Consider the following 20,277-nt stretch of genomic DNA (forward strand, 5'->3'; position numbering starts at 1 on the left):
ATATAGCTTAAAGGGGCCAATAATTTTGACCCTAAATCTTTTTATTCTAGCCAAAATACAATAAACTTTCTCCAGAAGAAAAAAAATATTATCAGACACACAAAAAAATTACCTAGGTCTGTCAACATTATTTGGGAATACTTAAAAAAGAAAAAAAATTCAAAGGGGGCTAATAATTTTGACTTCAACTGTATATATATATATATATATATATATTATATTATTTATTTAATATTTCACATGTGCATTTCGTAACAATATTGATGAAAACGGCAAATAAATATGTGGCCAAATTTTTTGCTATTTCTTTGCAAAATTTTGTACAAATAATAAGCAGATTACTGCAGAATTTATAAAGCAAATCTAATTTGGTCTAGCAATTTAGGGCTATTAATCATAAATTAGTTAAATAGTTATATGATTTGAAACCGGTGATGTCAACAGGCAATGTAATTATGATTTGTTACAAAAGCACATTACAAAGTCCTGGCTGTGGAGGAAGAGGATATAGGTACTTGACTGGCCTGCCTGCAGTCTCGAACTGTCTACAATAGAGAATGTGTGGCACATTTTGAAGCCAACTTTTTCTGATTTTGTATAATATAATATAATATATAAATATAATATATTAATATATAATATAATATAATATAATATATATAATATAATATAATATAATATAATATAATATAATATAACATTAATTAGTTAGTATAAAAACTACTTTATACAAGTAAATAAATACGCAGATTTCAGCAGAATTATTAGCCATCATTGAGGCTCAATGATGGGCTAATAATCTGCTGAAATCTGCATATTTCTCCATGTTCAGATTCTGTGTGAGTATAAGTTCTCCTATCCAAGACCCTAATTACAGCGTAATAAGACAAGAAGATTAATATTTGCCTTCAATTTCAATCATTATTAATATGTGTTTTTTGTAAACATGTATTCTAAAAGTCTATTAAATGTCCAAAGAGAATTACAAATAACCGTACATTATATGGGAATCCCCCATATAAGCACTGTGACCCCAGCTCTGCCATTATAAACATAACTGCCATCACTGTCCTCCTCATTACAATGATACACACATGCTCACCTGTTGAAGAGGAACCACTCCTCTCTACTGTTCCTCCATTCAGCGATCGTGCTGACGACAGCCAGCAGAATCTCATCCTCCACAGCAGCATCGGCCTGCAGGCAGCACAGCAACACCGCCAGACAGCACAACACACCTACACACACACACATTATACTCAGCCTATATGACTCATGGTGTGCTGTGTGTGTGTGTGTTTTGAGTCTCACCATCACTGCAGTCGTGCTCTCGGTCCTGCCAATTGAGCAGCTCTGCGACACACAAGGCGATGAGGGATTCTCTGTCTTCACTGGCTAGAAACGGACAGAGCACCTGCAGAGTATTCACACTGTGCTCTGAGAGGGGAAAGAAACTGACACACACACAGACAAACAAACAAGCCCTGAATTAATAAACGACACAACCAACTACTCACTGGTTTAGCGAAACACTGTGTTGAAGGCTGTCTGAACAGGAGCTGGTTTAATATTGGGAAAGGTTATTTTTAAATGCAATATATTACAATCAAATATCTAACAATTATCAATAAGAGAAGAAGAAAAAATGAAGAAAAACATTACTTTCCTTAAAAGTAACAAAGTAGCACATTTAGATGCTCCATTTCAGGGGTGCCCAAACTTTTTCTTACGAAGGGCCAAAAGCCAACCTTGATTGAGGCTAGTGGGCCGAAGGTAAATATATATGCCACAGGTAATTTCCTAATTTTTAATAATATTTAAATATAACTATAAAACATTGCATTATTTGAACTAATACAGCTTAATTCTTTAACATTTAATCATGAACATATTACAGTAAAAACAATCTCATTTACAACAGAGTGGAGTTACACTAGTTTTGCCTTGATTTGCTCACAAATGTCTTCTGCATAGTTTTCTATCTGTCGAGTGACATTATTTACATTTTTAAAAATCTGATTCATTTACAACTTTTAATTGAAACATTTCATTTCAGCTAGCTTTTTTGTAGCTCAGCAAAAACTAACAAAATAGATCATCCTCTCTCACTGTTCTTCTCAGATGGTGGCCAAATCAAAGCCCTATTTTGGGCATCTCTGCTTTTTAAAGTGTCTCAAGATTGTAATACATTACTTTTAAAAGCAACTTTCCCCAACACTGATCATGATTGTGTTTATATGGATAAGATGAGGTCACAATGAGGGTCATGATGTTGATCCTTTTAGGACTTGATAAAATGATAAGATGACAACACAGACTTAAGCAATACAAAAAAAATCACTTAATTAATCTATTCATTATAGATATCACCTTTTGGAATAGCACACTATATATAATGCATATATACTGTAGGACACCATATACTGTCCACACTAATGTACTATAATGTAATAACCAGCACCTTTTTGTAAAGCTGCTTTGAACAATTATTACTGTGAAAAGTGCTATACAAACAGGTTTGAAATGAGTTGAACTTTTGTAACTTATATAAGAATTTGTGGTTTAATAATATAGTAATGTTGCTTAGAGAAACTGTTAGTATTGTCTTAGAGGTCAGAGTTATGAGTTTCAAATCAGCTTATAGTAGGACTATGTTGTTTTATATATATAATATATATATATATAAATAATATATATATATAATAATATAATATATATAATTATATATTATATATTATATATATATATATATATATATATATTAATAAAGGATACTTTTATTAAACGATGCATCAAACTTATCAAATATAATTGTACAGAAAGCTTAAAAAATTTCTGGATTTACACAAAAAAATGGAAAGCTACACAAGTGTTTAAAACATGTGAAATATATTTCTTAAGCAAAATTAGCATCTTCTAATGATTACAGGAATAAACTATTTTAAAAAAGATATATAAATAAAAATTGTTATTTCCCAGAGATGGGTTGCAGCTGGAAGGGCATCCGCTGCATTGGCGGTTCATTGCGCTGTGGCGACCACGGATTAATAAAGGGACTAAGCCGAAAAGAAAATGAATGAAATGAATGTAAATTTGTTATTTTAGTTTGTAATATTATTTTACAATTTACATGACATTTCAATAAATAAAAGCAGTAACTTTCTTTTAAAAACAAAACAGTCTACCCAAACTACTGAACATTAGTGCCAGGTTAAATCTTTTTAAATTACTTATTGCGAGTTTTAGGGAAATCGTTACCTTTCAACATTTCCATATAAGCTCTTGATATCACTTGGGTCCGTTTTATTGTGTTGCAAGTATTTCGCCAAACATAGTGACCAGAGAGTTCCATCTTGTTGTGATCTGTGATTAAGGGTATATACAAGGGTATATAAAATGTGTTCATTCAAAACAAATTAAATGTATATATATGCAAGGCTATTAGTATAAAATGTACACTTCTGGGGAAAATATATATATTATGAGTTCACCTTGTGAAAAGTGTTTCTGTAAGAGTGGTTTTGATCAGACTGTTATTGTGTATTTTCTGTTCTAAACTCCAGGACTGCAGCCATTTATGATATTCAGACACCATGAGGGGTGAAAACTCCATTTCTTCACACCACTGAAGGCCATAGAAAACTCTGAAACTACACAATACAAGTATTGAAATCAAAAGCAAACAAACTGTTTAAAACTCTTAAATGTGTCTTTCTATAAACTAAGTGTATATAAGTGAAATTAAAGAAATGTATATTCATACAATATAAAAAATTTTTTAAATGAAAGTCATTCTGGGCGACGTGGTGGCGCAGTAGAGGTGCTGTCGCCTCACTGGTTCGAGCCTTGGCTGGGTCAGTTAGCATTTCTGTGTGGAGTTTGCATGTTCTCCCCGTGTTCGCATGGGTTTCCTTCAGAGTCCAAAGACATGCGATACAGGTGAATTGGGTAAGCTAAAATTGTCCAAAGTGTCAGTGTGTAAATGAGAGTGTATGGGTGTTTCCCAGTGATGGGTTGCAGCTGAAAAGGCATCCGCTGCGTAAAAACATATGCTGGATAAGTTGGCGGTTCATCCACTATGGCGACCCCGGATTAATAAAGGGACTGAGCCAAAAAGAAAATTAATTAAATTATTAATGAAAGAGAAAGAATGAATGAATGAATGAAAGTCATTCTTTCAATTCGTGAAGATTTCTTAAAATCTTAAGCACAAAATCAGCCTACTGGAATGGTTTCTGAAAGATTATGTAAAACTGAAGATTAAGGCAAATTTATCTTTACCACCACAGGAATAAATAAATTTAAATTTATAAAATGTAAATCGATTAATAAAAACGGATATTTATTTTTAATTATACTTAACGAGTCTTACCTATGTTTTGAGATCAGGTATTTCGGAGAGGTCTGCCTCCACCTGCTGGTCATCAGGTGAAGCTGAAGCTGCAGAGAAGATGACTCTGCCCAGTAAAGCACTTACACACAGGTGTGCGGGCAGCCGGTTTGATGCCCTGCACCTCCACACATCCATGGAGTGGTTTTGGCCAGTGACTCTGAGACGACCACACAGTAGAGGATTCTCAACCACTGCGATGAGAGACACAGTTACTTAAAACAAAGCATGCTTTTTTTGGCCATAATAATATTTAGCTAGAACCTTCTAGAGGCCCAAACAAACCATTATAAAACACAATCAGGTCACAATAAAGCTTATTTGGAGTTTATTTTTGGGAGTTTGAAACTACTATTTGATAAAGTACCAAAGCTCTGTGGGATTACATACAAAACAAAAATAAAAATCCTTTTTAAAAACCTATACAACCTTCAGACAAAATAATCAGTGACTAAAAATAAATCAAAGAAAAAAAGAATTTGTGAGGTCAGTAAACCTCACTTATTTATTCAAGTTTAATTTTTTAATTAAAGAGCAAAAAAGAATGTTCATCTTTATGGGTATTTCAGGGCCTGAATGTAATGTTTGACTCTCTAAGTAGTACCTGAGGTGACAGCGCTTGTCTAATGCGGCTCCATTCCTCTTCAGTAGGAGTAAGACAGCATATAAACTGAGAAAGAAGACAGCTGGTGTTCTGGGCCGAGGCAATGGTTTGAGCCAGACTCTCCACAGCCTGTACCAAAACCTGCAGACTAACATTAATAACAGAGGAGATCAAGACCAGATCCCAAACAGCTCATTCAAACTTAAAAAAGCAACAGATTGTCTGAAAATGTGTGAATTTATCAAAACACTAGAGGGCCCAAACCTTTTGACCGTCAGTGGTGTAGTGAGCAGTTGACTTTTAACCCAGAGAGCAATGTTATGGAGGAGAGTGCCCTTCGTGACTCCTGTGCCCAGGAAACTGATCAGCGACTGAATGCCAGCAATGTATGCGTGCTGGAGCTTCAGGAGAAGAGCATCTGGTAGAAAATTCAGAAACCACTTTTGGGTAAATGACATCAAAAATATAGATTTTTTTTATATTTTATTTATTTTTATGAATAATTACATCATTATATGAAAATGTATTTAAATTACTTTTCTAATAACTGTGTCTGAAAAAATTATTTAATTAATCAATAAGAAAATATGATTACTTGACTCAATAGTAGAATATTAATCTCAATGCATAGACAATAGAAACTAAACTTAATTTTTTAAGTTTAAGTCAAATAGAGCCTTTGTTAAAAAAAAAAAACTTTAAAAAGTTAAAAATATATGTATCAAAACATGAAATGTTTTAAAGTAATCACACCATATTTCACACAAGCTTTGTCACTGACTAATTCTTAATTCATTGTTTCTTAGGTACGTGCAATTCTCAAACAAATGTAACCTTCTTCAGATGAAAAATCTTAATTACTACGGGTGATTCTAGAATTTCAAGTACATTTTGCATCTCCACAATACAATTTTTCAAAAACAAGAAAGGGACAAAAACAACAAAAAGGGATATTTTGTCTTGAAATTATTATCTTAAAGATGGTCTCCGCCTCCTGAATTATACATACAGCTACAATTATCATTAAATAATTAAGTCCAAATTTACTCTACTAGATTAAGTAAACTTTTGCATGAAACATCTATTTTCTGTATTATTTATAAAAAGACATAATAATATTTAACCTCTTAAGGCCCAAGCTGTTTTTTGCATGCCTTTTTTATTTCTCTGCTCTGTGCTATTTGGGCCTATTGGAACCTAATAAAATAAAACCTAAGTAACACCTTTTAATATGATGTACTTTTAGAGAAAAATTATGTCCATATATGTGGACTCGTGGTCCGAATTTCCATAAAACACTTTTTCCTGACTGTTTCTTAATGCATTAATAACACATACATATTTTTTGAACACGTTTTGACTATCAGAAACAGTCAACAACATTTTTTTGCCCATGTTAGACAGTTTAAAATAGTATTTGGGACATTTCATATGCTGCAAAACAGCTGCAGGGTGACACTGTATGTCTGTAGCAAATATAAAACATACAAAGTATTTTAAATAGCCACTTAAGAGCTAAAATGAGCTGCCCACGTATGTGGCCACTAAAGCTCTAGGAGGTTAAAGCACTGATGCACACAGGATGTGACTTGCTCCAGTTGATTTCACTTCCTCAAAAAACGGCGGAAGGGATCAAGGCAAGTCATTCATTTGTACAAAAAGAATACACCAATAGTAGATTAATAATTTGGCAACTCTGCTATTAGGACAGTGCAATATTAATAAACAATAACATGATAAACATGCTATTTGGTATCTGGATTGACTTGAGATGAGCACAAAATGGTGGAAAATGTAAACTCTCTTACAGCTTTAAAAGTAAAACAACACCAGAATCAAACATTTCCTATCATATTCAAGCATAATTTAAATGAAATAATGCATTCATAATGGATAAATTATACAACTGTTGTTTATCTTTTCAGTTTAAGGAAAATTAATGAAAAATGTTGAGTCAGATATTTTTTTAAAGGGATAGTTTACCCAAAAATGAAAACTTACAATTTACTCTCCCTCAAGAGCTTCCAAGCCTTTATGAGTTTCTTTGTTCTGTTGAAGACAATATTTGGAAAAAGGCTGAAAACCTGTAACCATTGACATCCATAGACAGAAAAAACAAATACTATGGAAGTCAATGGTACAGATTTATCAAAATACCAGTTTCTTTCTTCAGTTTAACACTATTTTAAACAGAATTTTCATTTTTGGGTGAACTATCCCTTTAGGCAAGTGTAACTGACTTGATATAAGTAAGCTTTGTTAGTAGAAAAATTTAATAATCTGCAAAATATATTTGTATAACAAAAAAAAACAAAAAAAAAAAATCATCATTATTATGTAACTAGCTACCTTGTATCTAATTACACCCAACACTACCAGAATCTATTTTTCCTGTCAGCTAGTCTCACTGTATTGTTTTAGAGTCTTCACCTGAGAGATGAGTGACAGTTTGGTCCTGTGCACAGAGCTGGAAAACAGTCATAGCAGCTCCTCGGCAGACGTCAGCAGGAGACAGCCCTTCACAGATGAAAAGAAAGTGGCAGCAACATCAGAGATGAAAGTGACCAGTGGCTCTAAGTTTCCAGCGTCAGACATGCCCTTTGCTTCTGACAGGGTGGCATGAAGCTTGTCGATGATCTGCTCGACATACACCTTGCCAATAAGAGGCTCTGCAGAGAAGAAAAAGAGTGAAACAGCAATTTTCTGGTTAGAAAACCCCCTGTTTAGTCATTTGTAATATATAATGAGATCCCATAAGACATACAGTTTAAAAGTTGTTGTTTGTTTAAGTATTTCATTATTTAATTCACAGACGATTCACTAAACTGTTTAAAAGTGTACAATATTTTATTTCTTTAAATGTGGACTGTTCCAGGGACTTGAGTTAGGTCAGTTTTTACCAGTTTAACTCTAATATGAACTTTAAGAGATCAGGTTATGGTTAAGCAGTGATAACATGCAGACGTACCATTATTGTGCTGCTGTGACAGAGCGAGGCTTATGAGAGGCCAGCCATGTGCATGACGGGAGGATGATGGAGGAGACCCACACAAACCCAACGCACACAAATCTCCAGCAAGACCCACCAGCCTCTCTCCCAACACTGAACCCCTCATCCAGCCCCACACACCTCCAGACGGACAGGGTCTGAACATGCCTGGGTGGATATACAGATAGTTTATAATAAAACTTTTGCAGATGTAAAGATAAACAAAAACAAAAGATCTCTTAATAAAAACCAAAGTACCTTTTCAATTAGCTGACGAGTCACACTCCAACTCAGATCCTTCTGTTGAGAGATAAACAGTGGATTATTGACGCTTCTTTTGTTTTAATTCTCAATATACAGTTTTTTTATGCAATTAAAATTTATTTAGTTGACTTTTTTGATATTTGCAACATTTTTATTGACAATATACACTACTGTTCAAAAGTTTGGGGTTGATCAGATGTTTTTAAACAAGTCTGCCTTCATTCAAATACTGTGATTATTGAATAATATTATTAAAGTTTATAACAGTTTTGGATTTATAGATATTTTAAAAAAAATGTGTCTGATGTTAAAACAGAATGTTTCACTCAAGTAATCATTGTATTTATTGTCACAGGATTATAAATGCTAAACATTTATCTTACAATGTTTAATATGTGCTTAACATTAATATATATCCTTTGAACCAAAATATATTTTTATATGGCTTAGTAGTTTTAAAAATGATTTATTATCTTCTGTGGCGGTTCATTCTACCAGCAAAGGCAAACCACCCTTGCTAAAAATAAAATGCCATGCTGCCAGGGTAAAAAGAAAACGGTGTAATATAATGTAACACAACATAAAATATCCCCCCAAAATATAAAATATCCTCCTAGCCAAACCCCCGTCCATGTGTGTCTCTTACGCTGATTTGGTTGAGGATGAGTGTCTTGTCAGAACCAGAGCTGCAGCACTGCAGGGAACTGAAAACCATGTCCACCAGGAAATCTGTCTCCTTCCTGTCCTCCTGTTTTAACCACACAGCCACTCTCTGCAGGAGAAAGCGGACAGCTGCGTTCTCAGCGAGCGGCCGGAGCTCTGACCCCATTTCAGGCTTCATTTCCTCGGGCCGCAGCAACACCTGGAACACCTGAGGTCTGGGAAATGCCCCGAGCAGCTGAGACAAAAACCTCAGGTGCCTTTCCGACTCGCGCTCGCTCACGTACACCATGTTGAGCTCCGCCAGCTTGCAAACTAAATCCAGCAGGTGTCCATTTCTCAAGGGACAGTCCTGCTCCTCCACCACTGGAGCTTGCCTTGGAGGTTCATCCCCCTGGCCTCTTTCTTCATGGTCTGCGAAGCAAATTTTCACACTTTTCTTCTTCTTGGTCTGTTTACCGACATTGTTTGGATTCTGCATAATCTGCAGAAGCAACGCAATGCCCTCAAGATCGGTTCTTTCAGACTCCTCACAGTCCACGTAAGCTGTGCACAAGCGACTCAGACCTTCCCAGAAATCTGACAGCAGTCTTTGAAAAGTGGAGGAATCTTTTCCTGCCGCCCGCTTTTCCCAGGACAGCAGCATATCTGAGAGCTGAGGGAACAGAGGGCCCGACTGCAGCGCTGGGTTTTCAGAGCTCTGTCAATCAGAGGAAGGAGCTGCAGAGAGAGGGAAAAAACATTAAACACATGCAGGGTATATACAGAAATCAGAGAGTGGAATATACCTTTTTAACACTGAAACTGCCAGAATTCTTTAACTACTAGAATTACCATAGTGGTCATGCTGACCATTCTCATTCAAGAATTCATATTGTCAAGTCATATTTACCTTCAAAGCTTCAATTGAGATATTAAAATTAAGCTTTGAATACCTGTCAACATATCTAATTAAGCCATTATCTTAAAAATATGATGTTTTTGGTGTTTGATGTATATGATGTTTATGTTTTTATACAGCCTATAAATGTAAAGTTAAGCTATGTTAGACCACCCGCAAATGTCAGCAACTCACTTTTATTTTTACTTTCTCATGCAGGAGAAAAGGATTTTCGCAGCACTGAATGTGCTGTTTTTAAAGACATATCTGAATTAAAGCAAAGAGCACAGAATCACCAAGAGGTGACACTCTATTGTGATTTGGGAAACAGCCACTAGATGCCACGGCGGCCATTTTGGAATGAAAATTCCAATAGAACAACAGCCTATTATAAGTCTGTAAAATAAACTATTAAAAGTGCTGATGATTTTGATAGTAAGTGTTATATTGTCATCTTTCAGGTTGTATCTCAGCTTTAATGCGCTTTTTAAAAAATAAATGTAAAAAAAAAACAAAGCAGCTGCTTGCCATCACGATAGCAATAAGATCCAATGGACGGCCGATCGCTTTCACTCCAGAATGGCAGAATCGCGGGGCTGTTGCTGGGCACTGCCGTTGCAATGGAACTTCTATTGAGTGTCCCCTTTTGTTGATTCTATGCTCTTTGAATAAAGTTATGTTTTTGCCAACAGAAATCTTCTTATTAGTAGAAGTTGCTAGGCCCCAGAGGCACGCATATTTAAAGTCACGAAGAAAAGTAGCCAACAACTGAAATGCATGCAGCCATTTTGGCCGATACGGTAGTAAGAAATAATCATAAATCTTTTGTTTTGTAATTTTGATAAATGACAATGTTAAAACAAATATACTCATTTAGTAAAAGTCAGGGAATTATAGATATGCATGTTTTATTTTAACTGTCAAAAAACTGTCAAAATGACCGCCTCAGTAGTTCTAGTGTTAAGATTCTTCCATTTATTTCAAGACCTCATTGCCACTTTGTTTCGAGTTTCAACCGGTAACACTGACGACATTTTAACTTACAGTAAATTTACCAAACACTGATTCTCAAAAACTAATCCTGAACTAAAACGTTATTCAAATACAAAATAAAAATGCAAATCCAGCAAGTGGTCCCTAAAACAGCGGAATAACAGTGTTTCCTTGGTTACTGCAGTAAACAAAGCAGCGTGTTGTCAAATCTAGTAGGATTTTAATGATTTCTACACAGCTTCCCGATATTCACAGATTAAATTCAGGCAAACTTTACTTTTTAGCATACTGAGATAAAATTAAATACCTTGTAAAATAGCATTTAAGACATTTTAAATACTTTTTAAGGGCCTTATATTTCTCTAAATTGACTTATTAACTTTTAATACTTTTTAAGACTCCACAGACAACCTGACATGAGATGGGCTGGTTTACATAGAGAGTTTGTTTTGGTTTCTGAGCGACAGACCTGCTCTGAGATCAGCATGTTCTGGATGTTTCTCTGTTCTGCTCATCTCCGGCGTTCTGCAGGATGATAAAGCGAAGACACTCCATTGTGGAATCAATGATGGCTGCACTCTCTGAGGGACTGGATGAGGCACGATCGCTCGACAATCTGAAGCAAAAACACCACAGTGTTACGATACTACAAAGCACAATAATTAGTTGAAAACATTCTTGTGCAAATGATACATATATTCATGAAAAAATACTAAAAGGATAAAACGTATTTGTTTTGAACAAATACTGTGTGCTTTTACCTTAATTTGAAATTCTCAATATTGCACTACATTAGTCTTTATGTTTAATTAGCAATGGCTTAATTATTTAATTGAATAAAAACCACGAGTCGGTGCCAGTGGTGTAGTGGTTAGTGCATCGACACATGCACTCCGGATCTCACGGCGGCCCAAGTTCGATTCCCGCCTCGTGGTCCTATGCCGATCCTTCCCCTCCCTCTGCTCCCCACACTTTCCTGTCAATACTCTCTACTGTCCTATCAATTAAAGGTGAAAACCCTCAAAAAATAATTATAAAAAATAAAAATCACGAATGCGATTGCGTAGTTTATCGATGACTTGGAGTAGAAACATCTAAACATGCAATTCTGCTGCAAGTCCAACATGACCACAGAATGAATCACTATATGAATGAGAAGATGACGTTCTTTACCCCTCAATGATGGAGGTGAGGAATGTCCTAGAGAACTCCAGGTCAGGCTGTTTGACCTCTGCTGGCAGTTTGCTTATGAACGGGAGCAGGTTTGGATGCAGAGATGTTGCAAGACCTCGAGCTCCTTCTTTAAGAAGCACCCAGAGCTTGGGCATCACACCCTTCTTAGCACTGACATGCATCCAACAGTTCTGCACAAAGTTCACAGCATGATAAACAAAGATACACATGATAAAGACAGATAGATAAACACAGGAAATAACTGTTGTCCAATGACAACAGACTACAATAACGTGCATACCATTTATATTACAATGCAAAAGATCAACAGGTTTTATATTATGTATTATTAGTAAAGTTTGCTTAAAATACATATGCATGGTTTATTTAATTTACAGGCTGCATTTTTAAATAAAAACTTTTTAAATAAAAATAACTATTTTGTATTTTAAGACATTTTAAGTTACTTTATTAAGAAAATAAGTCAAATTTTATATTCAGAAAAGCATTAAAGATGATTTTTAGCTGAAACTGTGATGCTTGGAGATTCATAAAATGCAGATCCTGACTACTAGCACTTTGAGAGCCAAAAACAAATCTAAAACTTTCTTCAATTTTTTACTTTAAAAAAACTAAACAATTGGATCAATATTGGAATGTCTAACAGTGAGTAAATTACAGAGGTGTCATTTTAGTGTGAACTATCCCTTTGATTTTCATTTATAAAAAAAAGCAGAGTATAGTTTACACACTTTATTTTTCATCTAAACAAAATAAAAACATTCTCACATCAACGCAGGACATGATATGGAGGACGGCCTCCCAAAGAGGCGGCAGCACCATTGGGTCTGTGTCATCAATAGAGAGCAGCACAGCAGAACACGCTCGCGCCGCTTCTGCCTGGATCAGCTGAGGTGTGCGCTCACACATGGTGGCAATCAGCTCAAAGAACGCCCCTCGAATCTGGAAAAGAAAAAAAAATCAACTCTGAAAGTGATGTGAATCCAAAAAACAGAAAACAATACTCAGCTTTTTACCTAAAAAAATCTTAACATTTGACATAAAAGAGAAATTAGTTTAATAGTAAAGTGACACTATCTTTATATAGTGCTAATGCTTTGTATTTGTGCACTCAGCAAATCCTATATCAAGATGTTAAACTGATAAGTCTTTAAAAACTGAAGCAGATGTTTTGTTTTGTTGTCTTTGGAGGCGTAACTGATGCCAAACAGAAATGTAGAGCCCTGTTTTGGAAAAAGGGCAAGGAGCTGCAATTAATTTGCATGTAAAGAGGCACATGTAGTGTTTTAACTTCCGCACAAAAAGGGCATTTACAGCATGGAATAAGAAATTAGAAGTGTGGTGAAAACCATCGATTTTGCGTTGATTTTGAGATGCATGACATGCATCCCTATTCTCTCTTGAATCAATTCTGAGCTTAGTTTTTAACAGCAGATGGCGCTCTAGACTAGTTTCTTTTTTTTTGCAGAATTGTTTTTTTCTTAACAAATTTCTATAATAAATGCTTCATAGTAGCTCCAGCTCTATAATACATGATCTTTATTTTAAGATGAATCTTTTCCAGCACATTCTGGAGAAACCTGAGATTTTTAATCTTGTAAAATTGATCATGATACGACCCCTGTAAATTCACTCAGAACATACCTGACATTTAATATACAGCTAAATTGAAAATAATTTTGGGCCAATCAGATTTAAGATATAAATGAATGATACATGATTAATAAACATCTTTTAATATCATTTATTTTAAATAAAACATTAAGCTGCCCAATGCTTGAATCACACCTAGTTATGAGACACTCTCCAAAAACTGAATATTCAGCTTACCTGTGGGGTCTTGTGTTTGCTGTACTTCCAGAATTTGGCCTGTGTGATGAGCTGGGAAAGTCCATCCTTTATCTGTTCTCTGTCTTTCTCAGATAAAGCACTTAGCAGTCTCTTCAGGGCCAGCAGAGAACTAGTCAACAGCCGAATATACTTAGCCTCTCGCTCCTCTCCTGGCACACTTCTGCACAAAACAAAAAGGAAAGAAAGATCACATTGAATTATTTGAAGGCCATTTAAACATAATAATTTTTTTTTTGGTGTTTAACAAGACCATACATAGTAGTTTACAATAAATACAAAAAAACAGACTGTCTTAGTTTTATTTTCCAACTATTCCCTTAAAATAAAATAAATAAAATTTATGAATTATAAACAAATGTATTCTCTGAGAGAAAAAATTATAATAATAATTTTTAAAACAATTATTAAAAAAAGTGTAAAAAAAAAATTGTTTTAATTATTGAGCAAGTTTACAATAAAAGCGTAAAAAAGGAAAGAAAAAAAAAGAAAACTTTAAAAGCTGGCATTAAGGAGCCAATATTTCCTCTTTCCAATTATTTACTGTGTATTAGAACTGATATCAACTGAACAGGGTAAGCCTTTGAGTCTAAAACAGGGTTACAGGTCTTGTAAAAAGATTTGAGAGATCCTGCAAGTAAACATCTTAATTTCTCAAGTTTTATGCAGCTAAAGATTTCTCAGATACACACATCATGTGATGGAGGAATCCCGTTTTCATTTGATAAGAATGGCTCGTCTAGCTAAAAGAGAAAAAGCAATAACCTGGCGAGATGCAACAGTCAAGTCAACTCTCTCTGAAATACCAAAAAGGGCTGTCAAGGGGTAAGGGTCTAGAAGATTTATGTTAATAGCTTCATTAAGTGTTTAAAAAAACTGGAGCAGAAATTTGTCAATAGAGGGCAACTCCAGAACATATGTAGATGGTTAGTAGGAGACTGCTTACAGTGATGACAAGCATCACTTCTATCAGCATTTTTTTTTTTGCTAATATGGCATTGGTTAAATGAGCTCTATGGAGCACCTTACATTGCATTAGGCCATGTCTGGCACATATAGGGGAGGAGTGGACTATCTTTAAAATATCTTTTCATTGTTCTTCCGCAATACTAGCACCAAGGTAATTTTTCCAAAATTCTTTGAGAGAAACCATAGGATTTACATTTAGTGTACTTATTAAATTATAGATAGCCGATATTAAATGTTTCTGGCCCATATCTAAGCCAAAAAAATAGTCAAGATGATGTTCAGGAGGGTGGTTAGGAAAGTGGGGAAACAATTTCTTAAAGTGTCTGACTTAATTTTATTTATAATTCTAAACCACTTATTATGATATTATTATTATTATTATTATTATTATACTACAATATGCAATATTTTTCCAATATTCATTTAAAACGTAAAAAAATACACTCAAAAAAGAGCTGAAACAACCCAATTCTTGAGATTTTTTGGGACAACTTAATTGTTTGATGTTCAGTCCACCCTAATTTGTAAAAGTTAACTTTATCGATTTTGTTGGGACAACCTGAATAAATAGTGTAAAACCCTGCATTTTATAGAGTGTATATTAATGTATATCTGAAATTCTAATAAACTGGCTATTGTTTTGTGAAGAGACTCATTTTTGCAGAGATTTTGGTTTTAATTTGTAGGCTTTATATCATAAAATGAAAATACACTCTACAACAACAACAACAAATACATTATTTTTGAGACACACTGAAAATATAATATAAAACTTTAACTAAGTAAACCAAAACATGTCCTGATCAGGTTATTTCAGTAGAAATCCCACACTTACTTAGGGTCACTTAGAGTGTCGGCTGTTTCTTTCAGCAAATTGTCTTGGAGAACCTGAGAATCACAGAGGAAATATATGATGAGCAATGATAGCTAGCATCACAAATTCTGCAGAATGTCATATAGTTTCTTTATGCAAGCATTATCTCACATTGAGGACTTCTTCTTTACAGAAGCTGATGGCCTCTGTTTGTTTATTGAGGGGGAAAGCAGCCTGAAAAGCAGCGCTGGCGGCAGAGGCAGCAGGAGAGTATGTGTCACACTGAGAGATGAGCCAGTGACCCATGATGCTCTTCAGGGGGCCAGATTCCTCTTGACTTTTAAAACCAGCTGCTCAAAGGCCTGTTGTGTGGCCTCTCGCACACGGCGATCGTGGTCCTGATGAATACACATTCGATTAAATATCCAAACAAAAAAGATATTGCATTTACAGAAACAACTAAATAAAATGCCTTTAAAGCTTCTAGCTGCCTTAAATTCAGTGAAATGAAAAGATATTTTTTTAGATTTAATTAATTATTATTATTATTTCATTAACCCTTGTGTATTGTTCAAATTTGCAACCCTTTTTGTTATGATCGTGGGTGTTTTTTGTCCCATTGACATCCATATAATGACATTTTTGATTGCAAAGCCATGACAGCATAAAACCACAAATATTCTTGAATGTTAGTGGTTTTCCCTGTTGGAAAAAGGTCAAATTTTTTATTTTTACTGTTGATTATCATTTGGCACAATTAACCCTTAGATAGGCCTGTGTAAAAAAGTTTCTGGCTTTTTATAGAGTTCTATGTAATGTAACAGCAAATTATAGTGTGCATGGCATAAATACATGTACTATGATTTTCAGACATATCAAGATATAGATGCAAAATTATATGGTGTCATGACTTTGCAATAAAAATAGTAGCTATGATGGAAAGCAATGGGGCAAAAACAGTCACAAACATAATGAAATGGTAGTAAATTTGTTCTGTTAGTAAAAGTGTAGTTACGTTTTTGAAATTCTTCAAAGCCTTTTCCCAAAATATGTGACAAATTAAGATTTGCCACCTAAAAAATCATTCCATTTGCTGAAACAGAGAAGATTGTGGCCAAATATGGACTCAAATAACCCCAGAGTGGATGAGAACAGCACACAAGGGTCAAGGGACAACAATTATTTATTCAACATTATCCTTAATAAGATTAGCTTAAAACAACAATATATTACAAAATTATAAACGTATAACTAACACGATTTAATATACTTACCATCGATATTCGGCAGTATATCCGAGGCCAGTATGGCAGAACACCTTTTAAACATCAGGTTGTCGCTCTTGACACATTGCTCCAAACTCTTGTACTGCCTAAAATACATGTTTACCAACATTTATGAGACATTTATGAGTCTGTTAAATCAAACTTAAATAAATAATTAGTAGGTTTTACACAGACTAATACAATGGCAAAACAAAGCTTTGTGGCCTTGTCCTTCAAACATTAGGACATGTAACAGAGTTGTAATATAAATTAAATTGAATTATCACAATTTCAAAATCCATCATTATTAATTTAAATTTAGTCATGCAATTATAACTGGCAACATGAATTGTGCCTTTAAGTAGCAAGGTGTAAAAACTAAAATGAAAAAACTAAATACAGCAGCCAATATTTTGTGTGAAAAAAGAACAATGTTGATATTGCTTAATGAGCCATGAAGATCTATTCACATTTTAAATAAATAGTAACAGCAGACTATGAGGCTGAGCTTCAAATATGAACAAATTCTAAATAAATACATGTAAATTCAAAATATCAACAGAAGTAAAAACATATGCATTTTTTCTGTAGGTAAACTGATTTTAAACAATAACTATTAAACCTGTAAAGTAGGCCTGTTGTGAGCTCAGAAATGTTGCCAAACAAGCGTAAGCTTTTGTTAAATCTTTTAGATCACTTCCATATTTGTACACCTATGCAAATTAAGCAATAATCTTTAAAAGACATTGATTTAATAGAATATAAACATATCTATTTAGAACTATAACTGTGCAACTGGAAGTAGCAATTCTGAGGGTGAAAACCAAACTACAAACAGATGTAAACTTTTTACTCATAATTCTGAATTTATGTCTTACAACCATGATTGTAAATTTGAGAAAAGTCAAAATTGTCAGATATAATTTAGATTTTGTTTTTTATTAGTACTGTCAAATAATTAATCATGATTATTCTTATCAAATATATGTTCGTATTCACATAATGAGTGTACGCATATTTTTACAATATTTGTTTTTAGAAAATTCTTATGCAAAAATATTTAAATATTACAATATGATACACACACACACACAGTTGAAGTCAGAATTAATTATTAGCCCCCTGATTCTTTTTATTCTCCAATTTCTGTTTAACGGAGAGAATTTTTTTTGTATCAGTATGTCTGATAATATTTTTTCTTCGGAGAAAGTCTTATTTGCTTTATTTCGGCTAGAATAAAAGCAGTTTTTAATAAATAAAAAAAAAAACATTTTAAGGTAAAAATTATTAGCCCCTTTAAGCGAAATATTTTTTTCAATAGTCTACAGAACAAACCATCATTATACAATAACTTGCATAATTACGCTAACCTGCCTAGTTAACCCAACAAACTTAGTTAAGCCTTTAAATGTTAGGTTAAGCTGTATAGAAGTGCCTTGAAAAATATCTAGTAAAATATTATTTACTGTCATCATGGCAAAGATAAATTAAGTCAGTTATTAGAAATTAGTTATTAAAACTATTATGTTTAGAAATGTAAAAACTTCTCTCCGTTAAACAGAAATTGGGGAAAAAAATAAACAGGGTGCTAAAAATTCAGGGGGCTAATAATTCTGACTTCAACTGTATGCATACATACACACACACAAATACATACATATACATACATATACATATACATACATACATACATATACATATATAATATATATTATATATATATATATATATATACACAGACAGACAGACAGACAGACAGACAGACAGACAGACAGACAGACGAGATAGACAGATAGATAGATAGATAGATAGATAGATAGATAGATAGATAGATAGATAGATAGATAGATAGATATAGATAGATAGATAGGATAGAAAATTTGTGTGTGATATTTACATTTCATACTAAAGTGACTTACATATAAAAATATATATACGTGTAACCCAATAAAATAATCACATGTATTATGCAAATACAAATTTTATTTTGTACGTGAGAGTATTGTATTAGTCATTTGACAGCACTACCTTTTATATATTTTTTATTCTGTGACAGAAACATCTTACCCATCAATCACAACAAAATATACGAGGGGGGTCTGGATGCAGGCCTGGTGCAGTTGCAATCTTAGCTGCATGCAATGCTTTTAATGGCCACATATAACCCTACCCCTCACAGTGAATTCACTAGGCTCCATGGAGTGCATTGTGTCTGACATTGCAAGATTGCATAATCAAGACTGCATCCATATACTACTGGACTGTACCTTCAATTTTGTGACTGAATCTCTTTTGGACAATTTCCGCAGAACCATGCGGAAGTCTGCGTCCACTAGATTGTCTATCTCCTCCTCTCCCTGTACTGCAGGTACATATCCTAGATCATTAGAGGTTGAGACACCGAATCCCACAAACCCGGGAACAACACCACTCTCCCGGGCCAATAGATCAGCAGCTCTGCCGCTGCTAGAGGGCTGAAAGAAACAAAACACAAAAGCTGTCATCACACATTCATAAACATTTCATTGTCTAGTTGGTCACAGTCCTATGGTTAGTCAGACTGAAGCTCCCAGCTGTCAAAATTTACCATAGTTTTTACAAATAATGAAACATGGTTATTGTAGTTAAACTATGGCAAAGTCTTTGACCATGGTAACCACAAATACACCATGGTAATGCTACAGTAACCATAGTTTAGTTGGCAATGTTATCTGTAGTATAAATGCGATTACACAAAGGGTGTTCAATGAGCAAAAAACGTGTAATCTTCATAAGAGCCATCATCAAATGTTGCTCAACTAATGCACTTTCTGTCTGATTACCCCTCAAACACGTGACGTCAGGATTACATGTACACAAGTAACGTTATACATAACAGACAAGATTAAAAAAAACGTTTAAAACGTATTTCAGAAACTCTGCGTTTATACAACTACCAAAAGCAAGTACATAACACCCAACTCAAGTTTATCACATGGGTTTATCGTGCTGTCATATGTTTTGAGTCCGCTACATTGGGTTTACTAATATCTCAAACTTTTGGCTGGTAGCGAGAAGATATTAATAACCTAATAACTTTCATTTGCCTCACCCGAACATTTCCTTTCGTTCTCTGTTTATTTTTGCCCCCCATTCTTGTGTCGGGTGAACGTCCACTTCTTTTCCGACTTCAGAACAGTCTTCTTCTTCTTCTTCTTCTTCGTTTTTGGCGAATTGCATTCTTTGTGCATATCGCCACCTACTGTGCTAGTTGTGCAACCAGATTCTGTGATTGCTCTGCCCCAATCCCACAGACCTCAGAGTCCAGGCGCCGGTTGACGCTGCGTGTTCAGCTCCTCCCCCTGCACAGTGAACTCCTTAATCCCTAGACTTGTAACAGAGCACTTATTTTATTTACTTACATGAGT

At 34.4% G+C, this 20,277-nt stretch overlaps 1 pseudogene; it reads right to left on the minus strand.

Annotated features, from left to right (window-relative positions):
- Positions 1-1,098: 1,098 nt before the first annotated feature.
- LOC130238959 (E3 ubiquitin-protein ligase listerin-like) lies at positions 1,099-20,050 on the minus strand (annotated as a pseudogene).
- Positions 20,051-20,277: the final 227 nt, after the last annotated feature.

Source organism: Danio aesculapii, chromosome 2 (genome assembly GCF_903798145.1).
Source record: "Danio aesculapii chromosome 2, fDanAes4.1, whole genome shotgun sequence".
Classification (NCBI taxonomy): domain Eukaryota; kingdom Metazoa; phylum Chordata; class Actinopteri; order Cypriniformes; family Danionidae; genus Danio; species Danio aesculapii.